At 38.4% G+C, this 14,441-nt stretch overlaps 1 protein-coding gene across 1 annotated transcript in view; it reads right to left on the bottom strand.

Annotated features, from left to right (window-relative positions):
- LOC133616153 (E3 SUMO-protein ligase PIAS1-like) overlaps positions 1–14,441 on the bottom strand; it is a 99,841-nt gene that overhangs the window by 53,353 nt on the left and 32,047 nt on the right. The gene's annotated exons all lie outside the window — the stretch shown is intronic.

The following is a 14,441-nucleotide window of genomic DNA, read 5'->3' as shown; positions in this document are numbered from 1 at the left end:
GTTTATGCTTCATAATTCGATTAGTCCACTAATCGTAAAAATATTCAATGACTAGTCGACTATCAAAATAGTCGTTAGTAGCAGCCCTAATCAGTATATGGTTTATTAGGGCTGCACAGTTTTGAGAAAAAAAAACTATTATTCATTCCAAATAATAATTTGAAGTATGAACATTGGTAAGGTTTATTTTTCCGCTGTAGCTACTTGGTATTGACTCAGTACTCAAATTTGTAGTATCGCCCAAAACTAATGAAACATATTGGAATAAGTAGTTAGTAGTGATGTGTAAAAGTTGTACTTTTTTTTAATAAATGCAAATCTGGTGATCATTTCGCTTCACTTCCAGTTGATGTGACCTCACGCAAGTTCACTTCCTGTTTGAAACACTGTTTCCATGCACTAAATTAGTCAGATTTTTCAAACAGTTTTTTTTGTGTTTTCACACCTACGTTTGAAGTCCAAGTGTCCATGCACTTTTTCTAATGTGGCTATTGGTCATCACCTTGTGCCTCCCCGTACACTGTGGGGCATTTATTTCATTTTAGCGTGGTTAATTTCTTTTCCGGTTGACCTATGACGTCACACTAGCCATCTGCGGATCCTTACAACTTGTTTTAAGTGATGTCCGCTGTAATATTGGCACAGATTACAAATATTACGTTTCTAATGGCTATGCTGATGTTAAATAGCAGACAGTATCAAGAAATGTTCTTGGATTGTGCTACAGGACGCTACAACCAAAAATGTATCTGACGGATGCAGGTCGGATGCAAAGAAAGACCGGTGGAAGAATTTTTTCTAAGGAATTTTCAGACGAAAATCATTCAAACAAAACTTTTGAATGTCTCAGAGTTCATTCATAAGGTTCTGTGGATTGATGGAAGGAGTTTTACACCCAAAGGAAAAGACTGTTCGTGCCACGGTTGATACTGTTCCAGAGGAAGTTTGCTATATTCTGGACTATCTTGCCAGTTGTGTGGAATACTGAGTTATTGCTAATCAGTTTGGAGGGCACAAATGCAGCGTGAAGAGGTTTCTGTATGCTTTATTATTTGCCTTTAATATACCTGCTTTATTATCTTTCATCTCATTCGTATTTTGTTCGGGAGTCCAAACTAAGCCAGCATTTTACATGTCTTTAGCTACCTTTTTAAATACCATCGATGCACTTCAAAATGTTCTGTTCTTTTAATTTGTAAAGCTATAAACCCTAACCTGACTCTCGCCAGATCCTTGCAGTTCACTGAGCAAGGATCTGGGCTTGAGGGCATTGCAAACTCCTTCAAGATAGCAAAAATTAATGAACCAATCAGGATCGCCGGGCGGGATTTCATAGATGTGACGTAGTGCCGAAGCGACTGTTTGATTCAAACAACAATGGCGGCACGCAGCGAGGAGTCGCGTGCTGACATTGATTTTGCTATTGCGACATTGATCGTCCACTGACATTGCTGCGTTGTTTCAGTAAAAGTTCTCTAACTTTTCGCTTTGTCGTTAACCAATATGTCGGCTGTTCTGTTTTGGATTTCCCAGCGTCGCTCTCATCAGCGTCACGCGTTGATTGTGATGTGAGTGGTTGAAGTAGCACGTCATTCAAGATAACGGACAAGTGCTTTATCCAATCACATACAATGATTATTTTCACAAGGCCCCGCCTTCTGAAATACATCTCCTATTGAGAAGTTCCAGATCCTTGTGTGGAGCTCAGCGAACCACAAGGATCTGGCGAGAGTCAGGTTAAATAAACCCATTCTTGTTGCAACATTTTATTGAATCTGCTTCCGGGTTGTATCCCGCACGATGAGACTGGCGCATGCACAATACGAAGGGTCCTCATCAGCTGCACAGACCCCCTCAAGAGATCCGGTTTCCAATCGCATAATCCAGGTGTGTTTATCCGACTTTGAGAAATCGAACTAATTTAGTGCATGGACACATACTGACTGTGTTTCAACTCGAAACTATCGAGCATAGATTGATCACCTTGTGTAAAGACAGCACAGCTCAATGTGACTACTGTATATTAGTTGTGTAGACAGTAATGTGTTCATCCAAGTTTAGATTGGGGTATGATGTTTTTTAAAGGGGAAAGACGTTAACGCTCTTTTTTTCATGTTAGCATTCAAGCTAACACTTAGTCGGTCCATACTTTTATCAAAGTGTGGTTATCAATGATTGGTTTTTTAATCTTTCTAATTTAGTATGGTGATACTAACTGTCGGGAGTATTACAGCAGCTATCATTATTACAGTCTATGTGCAGGTAGTACAACACCCACAGTTGCTGAAACTGATGCAAAGAATGACAGCTCTTGCAGCCCGTAAACACACATGCAAATGGTGATTATCGAGGCTGGCGAAGTTCCATCCATCCATTTTCTACCGCTTATTCTCTTTGGGGTCGCGGGGGGCGCTGGAGCCTATCTCAGCTACAATCGGGCAGAAGGCGGGGTACACCCTGGACAAGTCGCCACCTCATCGCAGGGCCAACACAGATAGACAGACAACATTCACACTCACATCCACACACTAGGGCCAATTTAGTGTTGCCAATCAACTTATCCCCAGGTGCATGTCTTTGGAGGTGGGAGGAAGCCGGAGTACCCGGAGGGAACCCACGCAGTCACGGGGAGAACATGCAAACTCCACACAGAAAGATCCCGAGCCCGGGATTGAACCCAAGACTACTCAGGACCTTCGTATTGTGAGGCAGATGCACTAACCCCTCTCCCACCGTGAAGCGAAGTTATCGAGTTAATTTTCATTTATGGTTTGATTAATTAACTTATCGAATGTCGTCCCAGGTGTAGTAGTTAGTTTATTTTAACAGAAGAAAGTAAACAGAAAGTAAACAAATATTAACAGTAAATTAGCAAGTACATTAATAATAGTTTTAACAAAATATTACTACTGGAAATTACGCAATATGTTACTGAATACGTCTGGAGTCAAATGAATAGTATTAATTATTTGCCAAATAATATATTGTGATATAGTTTTTGCAAGAGGCTGCAGTATATCGCAATATAGATTTTAGGCCATATCAGTCATTCCTATTGCAGAGCCATGACATAATTAGGACAAGCACATTAGAGTCCAACACTCATGCTCAGACACAAAAAAAAATCCAAGCATAGCTACCAGTCTGGACAAAGCTATGTCCTTTGTTACATATGCAATATTCATGTGCCTTACTGGAAGCACACAAGCCTATGTAAATGTAATTCTCAGGTTTCGATGTTAAACATACGAGTCCAACACAGATTGTTTTTACAGTAAGACAAGTAGCTTCAATCAAAGCAGCAGCACAAAAGTATTAGCTGTTTATCCATAGATCTTTTACCAGAATTAATTGATAACTCAATATTATTATGTTGAATATTCCCATTCCACAAACACCCACTGCCAAGGAATAGTCCTGCTCGTAACATAAATGGCCAGTGCCATGAAATATGCATGTGGCAAGGTGGGGGGATGTGGCCATATGATTATACTGGCTGGCCACCACTTCAAATACACACTTTCATAGAATTCAACACAAACACACAGGGCGCAAACCACCCACTATAACCAAAGCAAACATGCACACAAAAAAACACAAACCGCATGAACGTGGCACAAAAACGCACACACGTTCACCGTGCACTGCACTGCGGATGTGTAAAATTCCTCTGCCAGACCGCTAAAAAAGGGGAAAATACATTTAGGATAAAAAAAACACTGTGGAGGGTGGAGGAAGAGGAAGATACAGTGAATAAATATGCATACACTCTCCTTATCTCCTATAAGCTTTTGTCGTAGTTTCTGTTCAATCTTGACTACATTATGTCACTTTTACAATTTACTTTGCAAATGTTAGTTTGTTTGCTATGTTAGCTACCCCTCTTTGTTTATAATGTATATTTTCTGCTGGATCTACTCTATATTTTATACTGCCTTGTTTTTTTTGCTGCAGCTGTCACATGTACTGTAATATTGTACATGGTAATTGGGATTTGTTATATATTGTATATATTATATAAAAATATAAGATAATAATATAATATATCAGTATATATTATATACTTTATATATAATATGTAAATATTACATATATGTTATATTTTATATTGCTACTATGATACTTTTTAGTCTACTTACTACCTGCATTAACCTTTCCATCCTTACCCTTTCCATCCTTTGAAACTGAGCTACTGTGTGGAACAATTTTCTTTGTGGATCAATAAAGTTTGTCTAAGTCTAAGTCTAAGTCTAAATGTATCTTGAATGATATGTTATGTGCATCACAATCCTAATTATAATGTTGATTAAAGACATTTGAATAGGGAAAATGAAAACAACAGCAAAGGGTGGAGTATATACAAAAGGCTAGCTTCCTTTTGAGAAGTCCAAGCCAAACAAAGTGTAATCTTTGTGCTTTAATAATTTCCCTGTGTCATTTTGAATTCTGTTATAATACGTAATTATACTTATAAGCATTTTGGTCAATGTCTTGGGAGTATTTGTCTTCTGGCGCATTGGTGCTCAGCATTTTAACCACCTTGTGAACTGAACTGCATATGTACTTGAACATCTGACACTACCAGGCATCTTTTTAAATAATTCCCCACTACTGACGTGCTGTTTCTTGTCACCTTTTATCAGGTCAAAAATATATATTGCAAATGCAATTGATTGTTTGGCCCCAATGTTCAGCACATGTAAACACAGTGATATTGGATATTTGTAAATCCAAAATGAGCTTTTTTCTTCAATGCCATTTTTCATTAAAAAGTTGTATTGACAAACAATATGTTATGTTCTATTGCAGAGGTAAGTACTTTAAAACTGAGAATTAAATAATTAAAAGTAAGTGTAATGCAACAACTGTTATTAGGCTGCAATGATTAATGGACTAAATTGACCAAAGAAAAGCTAGTATTTTTTATTTTGCTGCTTTGAATAATCATTTAATAAGTGTAACTAGAAAAAATTGTATAATCAGGACCACAAGGAGTGCTTGGAACTTTAAATATGCGGACATAGTTTCCCCATGGCCGCTGCAAACATGAGAGTGGTGTTGTGATCTTTGTAGCTTTGTAACATCCTAGCTTTATTTTTTTATTCTTCATGCACACATATTAAAGGTGCAATTTAAATGTTGATGATGTACATTTATTAGGGGGAAAAAAGAATGAAGGTTATGGAAAGCAGTAAAATCATTTTTGTTTTAACTATTCTCCCTAAAATACACATTGAGACGATAAAGTGTTTAACCCGATTAGTTGATTAATCAAAAAAACAAATTGATAGATTACTTGATTATTAAAATATTAGATAGCTGCAGCTCTAAAAATAAATAATAAATGTTTCTTAAATAAACTGTCAGTAATAATAAAGTGCAGATAAAATATACAGTGTTATAATATCCAAAATAAATCTTTAAACAGTTTTAAAACGTAATTTTTGCGCTTAAGAAACATCCCCATCACTTTTGCTCCAAACAGACAGAAAGTGTGTTTTATACGATTACCCGATTAATTAAACAAACTAATCGATTGATTATGCAATTACTAAAATATTCGACAATTGCAGCCCTAACTCGACCTAGGCCAATATTAAACAAGTCAATTAATTGACTAATGAATGAAAATGAAGTCAGTAATTTTTCCAGCGTCGATAAAAGCCATGTACAAGCTTATTCATGGGCTTCAATCGCATTCACTCTTTGCAGAGGTTTCAGCAGCTGCCCACGTTTGAAAATAAGTGGGTGAGTACTCTTGTCTTTAATTAAGTGTCTTTGTGTTTGAGCGAGCATGCACACAGTGCAACAACTTAGCTTGTGACGAACACAGTAGCGAACATGGAGAACAAAATTATCGCAAAACCAATACCACCACACCAGTGTGGTAATATTTCAGTTGTAAACCTTTGGAACAATATGAGACTTTCAAGACTATGAAGCCACTTTGCCAAATTTGTGACAAAATCGTGCCAACAAAAAAATCTAATACGACAAACCTGCATGCCCACTTAAAACACAACCACCCGACTCAGTGTTCCCAAATGGTAAAAGCTGGCACATAAAGATGCCTTTGTCCCGACACTCCGCACTTACTGATGTGTTTAATGAACAAGATCGGTGCAAAGCAAACAGCGCAAAATGGTGTGTGCTCACCAAAAATGTGGTTCATTACATCGCCAAAGACCTGCTGCCCTTTAATACTGTCATAAAACTCGCATTTTGAAAAAGTTGCAAACATTTGAAAGACATTTGTCAAAATGTCCTGTGGGTGTTGCTCACTCAGAATCTGCCAGTCTTACGTTTTTTTTGCATAAAACCTGTTAATAAAATCTGCTTATACTGTAATGTTTATTAGGGCTGTGAATCCATGGGCACCACACGATTCAATTATATTCGATTCTTGGGGGTAACATTTTGATTCAGAATCAATTCTCAATTCAAAATTAACACTTTTTAAATAACGTTGGGGTGCCAGTTCTATGATTAACTACATTTCTCCATAAAATAGATGAACAGCTGTGATGATTGTTTATACTTCTTACAATAAAACTAGTTTTGTTTAATACAATTCTACCCAAAAATGTAATGAAGTCAAATACAAATAAAGCAACAAAAGAAGTATCCAACACTTCTCTTTTCTAAAGTAAATCTGTACATCAGATATGGGCATCTGCATCAACAATATGATTTCCCTGAGTGGCTGGACAAAATGGTTTAAAAAACATTTTTTAAATTAAAAATATATATATTTTTTTTTTTTAATCGATTCTGGATTTATAAATTGTATTTATTAAGCACCGTTACAAGAATCGCGATTCATTCGAAAATCTTTTTTTTTTTTTATTGTTACTCTGGACTTTTTGTTTGAAAAGTGACTGTCAGTTAAGTAATGTACAACTGTACCTCTGCCTTCATGTTCATTATTGAAATAGTTTATTTAGTCATTTTATTTATTGTATTGGTTATGTAAATTTGAGCGTCCCCGACCCCCTACTAAACAGAGACAGAAACAATTTTAATTGCTTTTGGTTGTGATCTTTATTCAAGTGCAACATTTTGCTTACAGACAGGGTATATTTTATTTTTATTATTTGTTTGATTTCTTTAACTTGATGATTTGAACACTTACATTCCAAATACAAAGTTAAACTATAGGAGAAATACAAGTTTATTGTATTTGAAAGGGTATATCATTACATCAGTGGCTAATTTGGTCTCAAAATACCTATGACAATAATACTGTTTCTCCGCAATAATATGTAGGTCAATATATCGTCGAGCAAAATGTGTTATTGGCCCATTCCAACCTCTTACTGTTATCCAGTTTTCAGCCTTCACACATTATCTCAGCAGGCTATACATTCTGGCTGATATTAATCAATTGTGGCTTACAGTACAGCCATTCTAAGTGTTTCACTATCTTGGGTTTGTTTTTCAATAACAGAGGTGGGAGTTAAAGTTAAGCCCCAACGATAGTCACACACACACTAGGTGTGGTGAAATTATCCTCTGCATTTGACCCATCCCCATGTTCACCCCATGGGAGGTGAGGGGAGCAGTGAACAGCAGCGGTGGCTGCGCTCGGGAATCATTTTGGTGATTTAACCCCGAATTCCAACCATTGATGCTGAGTGCCAAGCAGGGAGGCAATGGGTCCCATTTTTGTAGTCTTTGGTACGACCTTCCAGTGTAAGGGCGGACACAGTGTGTGGGATCACTTGTATTTATAAATCTTTTGCATCTTTATTATTTACTCATGTAGGTGCTGTGTGCACAGCATTTGTGTGAGTGTTCAATGGAACAAGTGTATGAAGTTAAAAGTTGCAGTTACTTTAGAAAAGCGTAGCTACTGTAACCGTGCCTATGGTGAAGCCACTTCTGAGTAATGTTGCAGCAATGCAGAACCTGTTACGACCAAAAAAATTGGGATTAGTTTCAGAGTATTGCACGTTCTACTTCGTTTTTCAACACAACATTTCTATCCCTGACCTAATTATAACTAAACAAGGATTACTGATTGACAGAGCCATCTTAGTAGACGTTTTGACTGAACATTGGTATGTTGGAGGATAAGAATGATGGAAGGGAGGATGAGGCAAAGGGGGATGGGGAGCAAGTGAGAGAGCATCTGAACCAAATGAAATTCTCCACACTTCCAGTGAAAACACAGCAGGGAGGGGGATCAAGAAAGAGGGGTTGTGGGTTTGAAATTGACTGCTTAGATGGACGCATCATGTGAGAAAAATAGACAAAGTGGAATAGAGAACTATTAAGAGACATTTTTCTGAATAGAAGGTATGTATGATCCATAGGAGATATGTGTGCATTTGTTTGTGTAAGTAAGCTAAGCTAGCTAACACGCCTATTCTTGAACCAAACCCAAGGTTTGAACCCTTAAGACAGAAAGACTTGAACATTCTCACACAGCTCAAAGCTCTCTACAAAACAACCAGTTTAGTAAATTTAAGGTGTTTAGCCGAATCATCACAAAATGTGGAACACATCTTTACATTTTTGCAAGATAGGTTAAAAAACATTTTTGCAGAAGCACAGGTTGGACTTACCAAATAACTGCCAATAGGTAGTTGGGAAAATGTCTAATGTAGGGATGTAACAAATACTGGTATTAATGATAAACCTCAGTACAACTTCCAACGGTTAGTATTATCATTTCAAATTAAAATTATCGAAAAAAACGTGCAACGACAGGAGAATGGTGATTGTGGCGTTAGGGCTGGGCAATATGGCCTTTTATTAATATCTCGATATTTTTAGGCCATGTCACGATACACAATATATATCTCGATACACTTGATGCATATAATCACACCAGTATGATGATTCTTTGTGTCTACGTTAAAACATTCTCGTTCATACTGCATTAATATATGCTCATTTTAAAATTTCATGCAGAGAGGGAAATCACAACTAAGTCAACTTACCAAAACTGTATTTAGTAAACAGTTATTAAGCAGTGGCACAAACATTCATGTCATTTCAAAACAGAAAGTGCAAGATTGTCAGAGACATTTTAAAACAAACTATTAGTGCCCTTTTGTGCATGATGTCACTAAGATGACATATCAAAACAACACTAAATTAAAGTGCACTTTTTGTACAGAACGCCAGTACAATATTTTAAAACAAATAAAGTGCATTTTTGTGCATGATGTCACACAAGATATTTAAAAAAGTGTAAAATAAAAATTAGCTGCATAATAGGAAATCAAATAGTGTATGTCCTTCGCTATGTGGTAGGTTACTGCGGATGTTATCTCCTTCTGTTGTTGACTATTTGTTTCATACGGGGTTGATCTGGAAATGGTTGCTTCGGTATTTTGTTGGTGTGGCACCGGCCGGAGATGTTGACATGCAGAGTTTCAAGCACTCCTTATTCTCTAGCGGGTGACTTTTCAAATGATGCTACATATTAGTAGTGCTGCTACTTTTTGTAAAAACGTTTTGCCGCATACTTGACATATTACGGTGGTCTGTTCAACATCTTCCCGCTTGAAGCCAAACCACCGCCAGACGATGGACCCCCTGCTGTTTTTCTTGGGAATTAATTATTCTTCCTCCATTTGTTACCAGACTGGCAGCTTCTCTCTCTCGTATTACCACTCGCACCGCACCGCTAGCATCACAGCTAACATTACCTATGCTGCTACCTCTCTGCTCAGCGAGGGCGTATGACGTTGCACGTGCGACAGTATGTGACGTATGTAAGAAAATGCGCTTGTTTTATGTCTCTGTGAGAAGGAGAGACAAGAAAGAGTGAGAAACGCCTGTAGTGTAATGCCCGCAGCTAAAAGCAACTGCGTGAGAACGTATACTCGAATATCACAATATAGTAATTTTCTATATCGCACAGAGACAAACCCATGATATATAAAGTATATTCGATATATCGCCCAGCCCTATGTGGCGTGACACCAAAAACACAGACACGGCAGGTGGAATGTAAGTAAATGAATATCTAAGCCACAGAAGAAGGCGAGTGCATCTAGGAAGTGCACAAGACACAACAATTCTTAGAAAAATAACACACTCAGTGGAACAAAGACCAGTGAACTTACTGTGTGCAGGAGACAAGGATTCAACCCTGTCTGAGAGACATGGCAGGCAATATTTAAGAGCCTGACTGGCAACCAACAACATGTGTGTCCCGGTTGCCAATGAGGGACAGGTGTGAAAGCTAGCGCTCAGTAACAGTCAGGGGAAGTGGCATTTATAAAATAAGAGCACTGGACAGGAACACACATACAGGGAAAACAACAAATCTACAACTGTCACAGAGGTCATGACAACGTGATTGATAACCGCATATCGATATACCTATGCACCATTGATATTGCTCATTCCCTGAAGAACCTAGAGCTAGCTTAAATGCTAACATGAATACAAGAGACAGTCACGTCTTTCTTTGCCTACTAAAAAATGACATAGCCGGATCTAAACTTGTATAAACATATTGCTGTCTGAACAACTAAGCAATGTATTTGTGCAAGTTGAACCTACTAGTGTCATGTCGGGGTCGCATTTTACTGCGTGGTCGGAAAACTCCTGACGAAGCGTGCAGGTAAGGATATGATTTAATGTCCATAAATCATTCAATGAAATACAAGCATACAGGAAACAAACAAAAGGGATGCGTGCCGATCGCACGGGGAGCTAAGGCGAGACTTAGCACAGGAATCTAGAACAAGGAAACAGGAATAAACCAACGGAATTGTTGCACACAGCAAACAAGGAAGCCAGACATGTGTGGCGAACAACGTGAATAAGTAGCTCTCTGATTAGTGCCCCGCAGCAGGTGAGCGTGCCGAACACTAATCAGAGACAGGTGAAACTAATCAGCACCCATGGTAACTATAACAAACCCAGGGGTGCCCAAAACAGGAACTGAGGGAGTCCGAAACTAAACAGAACATGATCCGGGCAACGGATCATGACAACTAGAGGCTGTGCTCTCTGAGAACTTGCCATTATGCAAACAAAAGCACTTGTTTGTGGCCCAAAACAACATGTGAAAACAATTAATAAAAGTTGATTCTGTTTAAAACAATCTTTTATTTTTTTGGCTTAATTTGTGCACTTAAAGATACATCAAAAAGCCTAAATCATGAACATTTACAAATCTACCTCCACCCTTCTCATGCAATGGACTATTTTATGTTACTACTACACATGTGCAGACTTGATCCGCAGAACTAATTATTTATACCAAGGAAAATATATTGTGTGTCTTATTTATCTATTTAATATCCATCCATTTTCTACCGCTTGTCCCTTTTGGGGTCACGGGGGGTGCTGGAGCCTATCTCAGCTGCATTCGGGCGGAAGGCGGTGTACACCCTGGACAAGTCGCCACCTCATCACAGGGCCATCTATTTAATAAACTTGGTTAAAAATTGCAATGTGTGTATCAGTACTTTTTGAGTGCATTCAACAATACTGTTATAAAGATAACTGTAATAATCGCATTCACGATAACCATGATGTAACATTTTCATATCCTTACATCCATCCATCCATTTTCTACCGCTTATTCCCTTTGGGGTTCATATCCTTACATCTGTAGTATAATGATAAGAACACTTTTGCTTGTCTTCCAATGTTCATGCGGTGTCCTAATTATTATAGGAAGTTTTGTATTTATTCGCTTGGGTTTGTTTGTCTGTTAGTAACAACATTATACAGATAGTTATGGACTGATTTTGATGAAACTTTTAGAAAATGTCAGAAATTATATAAGAAGCAAGTGATTAGATTTTGGGGGCAATCCGGATCATAGACTGAATTCAGGATTTTCTAAAAGGGTTTTTTACTATGGCGTGCTCTGCACTTTCTGAGTGCTTTTCCAGTTGTTGTATGTCTCTGCTTGATAGATACAGTAGGTTTATAAAGCCACAATTTTTAGGTGCCTATTCCCTGAAACTAGGGACAAGCTGTAGAAAATGGATGGGTGGATATTTTACAAGGTTTTGTGGTATTATATAGCACAGCATACTCTGCTAAGTACATGACACAAGTACATTATCATGCAATTAATCGTTCACCACACTATATTCAACTACTCAGGAAGTTACAATGCATTAAAGGCAAGCCAGCATTTATCATTCCAGGCCCTATGTGAATGGAATTCATTTATTAGTAACTGAGGTTTTATGTTAAAGACACATCAACACAGAACATACCGCAGATGATTGCAAACAGGAAAATCCAGAACACACACACAGATGTGCACACAATATTTCCCCGTTATCATGCAAGGACTCAACTTAACTAAGCACACATGCAGAGGGCAGTCAGAAAGGAAAAAACAGTGCATGTAAGCCACATATCTTGCAGAGTTGGCATGCGAGGGATATGTTCAAATAGCTGCAAAACTTTACAATCTGTGCACGGCACTAGGGATCATCACACTTGCTGTGATTGACACTTGAATGGAAAATTCTGGAAGATATAAATAAATCAGGGGCGCCCAATTATTATTTTTTTTAGGACAACAAAATCATTAAAACATTTTAAAATACCTCAGATAACCGATTTAAAAAAAATGCTTCAATGAGGCAATATTACCCAGACTGTGCTGTAGAACAAATCAAGCGCTCCTACCTTATTCCTACAGGAGGTCATAAACTTCCCGAGATTACCGTAGTTCACGTCAAAACTCAGCATTCACTCAAAACGCTAGAGTCGTCACGATGGTGCCTCGAAAGCCCAACAAGGTGCCCAAAGCCAGCAACAAAGAAAGGCCCGGGGCCACTCCCACCACTGCTGTGTCCTAAAAGTGCAACGAGTCAGACAGCCACAGAAGACCCGATGGCTAAAGCGATCAGCGATCATGTCATAGAAATGAAGTTGCTCGACGACCAACCCTCCAACCATTGCTAAAAACACTGGACCCTGTCAGCCAGCAAACCACCCGAAGTTACAGTTTGTACCTCTGAGCCGCTGCTATTTTTCGGATTTATGTTTAGAAAAAAATATATTGTGAGCAACACACTCCTGCATACACTGAGAGATGGAAATAAGTACATCAATCAATCAATCAATGTTTATTTATATAGCCCTAAATCACAAGTGTCTCAAAGGGCTGCACAAGCCACAACGACATCCTCGGTACAAAGCCCACATAAGGGCAAGGAAAAACTCACCCCAGTGGGACGTCGATGTGAATGACTATGAGAAACCTTGGAGAGGACCGCATATGTGGGTAACCCCCCCCCCTCTAGGGGAGACCGAAAGCAATGGATGTCGAGTGGGTCTGACATAATATTGTGAGAGTCCAGTCCATAGTGGATCCAACATAATAGTAAGAGTCCAGTCCATAGTGGGGCCAGCAGGACACCATCTCGAGCGGAGACGGGTCAGCAGCGCAGAGATGTTCCCAGCCGATGCACAGGCGAGCGGTCCACCCCGGGTCCCGACTCTGGACAGCCAGCACTTCAGTACATACGCTTCATTGCTGATTTATTGACGTGTGATTTTAGCCCTACAATTAAGAGTGATAAGGGATGGGCGATATGACCTAAAATCTATATTGTGATATATATTGCAGCCTCCTACAACAATACATAGTATGTCAAGGGTAATAGAACGGTAAGGATTGCTGACTCAAAAGTGGCTTTACACAGTGGAGGGAAATTAGCTATTAGCTAGAATGCTACATTGAGGTTGCGTTTGTTCGCTTGTCGCTGTCAAATTTGCAGGACACAGCTAAAATGTGTCGTCAACATGCAAGTAGCATTATATAACGATAGTATTAAAAGCTCTATCGCCGGCCAAATTGATATCATATGTCGTCTACATTGCGCAACCCTAGTAGTGATATTATATTTGACGAGAACAAATCTACAGGCAGCTTGTCAAATTCATATTTTGACTTTCCTACCTCCAGGTGTGCACAATTAGATCTAGGAAGACAAAAAAATGTATATAAATATGTTAGTGGTTATTGGTACCGGCCTTGGAAAGCAGGAAATTATGAGTATTGGCTTGAAAAAAAATATTGTGCATCCCCTAAAGGGAATTAATGCTTTAGCCAATGCATTTCTCTTTCAGATGGATTATAGGTTTATGCAACTAATACTTGAGGAGGGTGCTAAAGAAGATTTTGAAGAAGCAGATTTCGTAAATGTAGGCCTTTTAATGAAGATAGATAATAAATCCAGAAGTTTTGGGCATAAGTTTATTGTGCCTGAAAGACAGAATGGAAATAATACAATGGTAATAAATGAATTAAGTGTTTGATTAGGACCACAGCCACCGCAGGCCGGTTCCGAAATTGATTCATGATACAGATATATACTATCAGATATATACTATCATCATAATACAGTCATCACACAAGATAATCACATTGAATTATTTACATTATTTATAATCCAGGGTGTGGAGGGGGGCGCCGGATGTAAGTGTCACAAAGACAGCCA

Source organism: Nerophis lumbriciformis, linkage group LG15, assembly GCF_033978685.3.
Source record: "Nerophis lumbriciformis linkage group LG15, RoL_Nlum_v2.1, whole genome shotgun sequence".
Taxonomy (NCBI): Eukaryota; Metazoa; Chordata; class Actinopteri; order Syngnathiformes; family Syngnathidae; genus Nerophis; species Nerophis lumbriciformis.
Note: the sequence above shows the minus strand (reverse complement) of the source record. Positions and strands in the feature narration are given on the sequence as shown.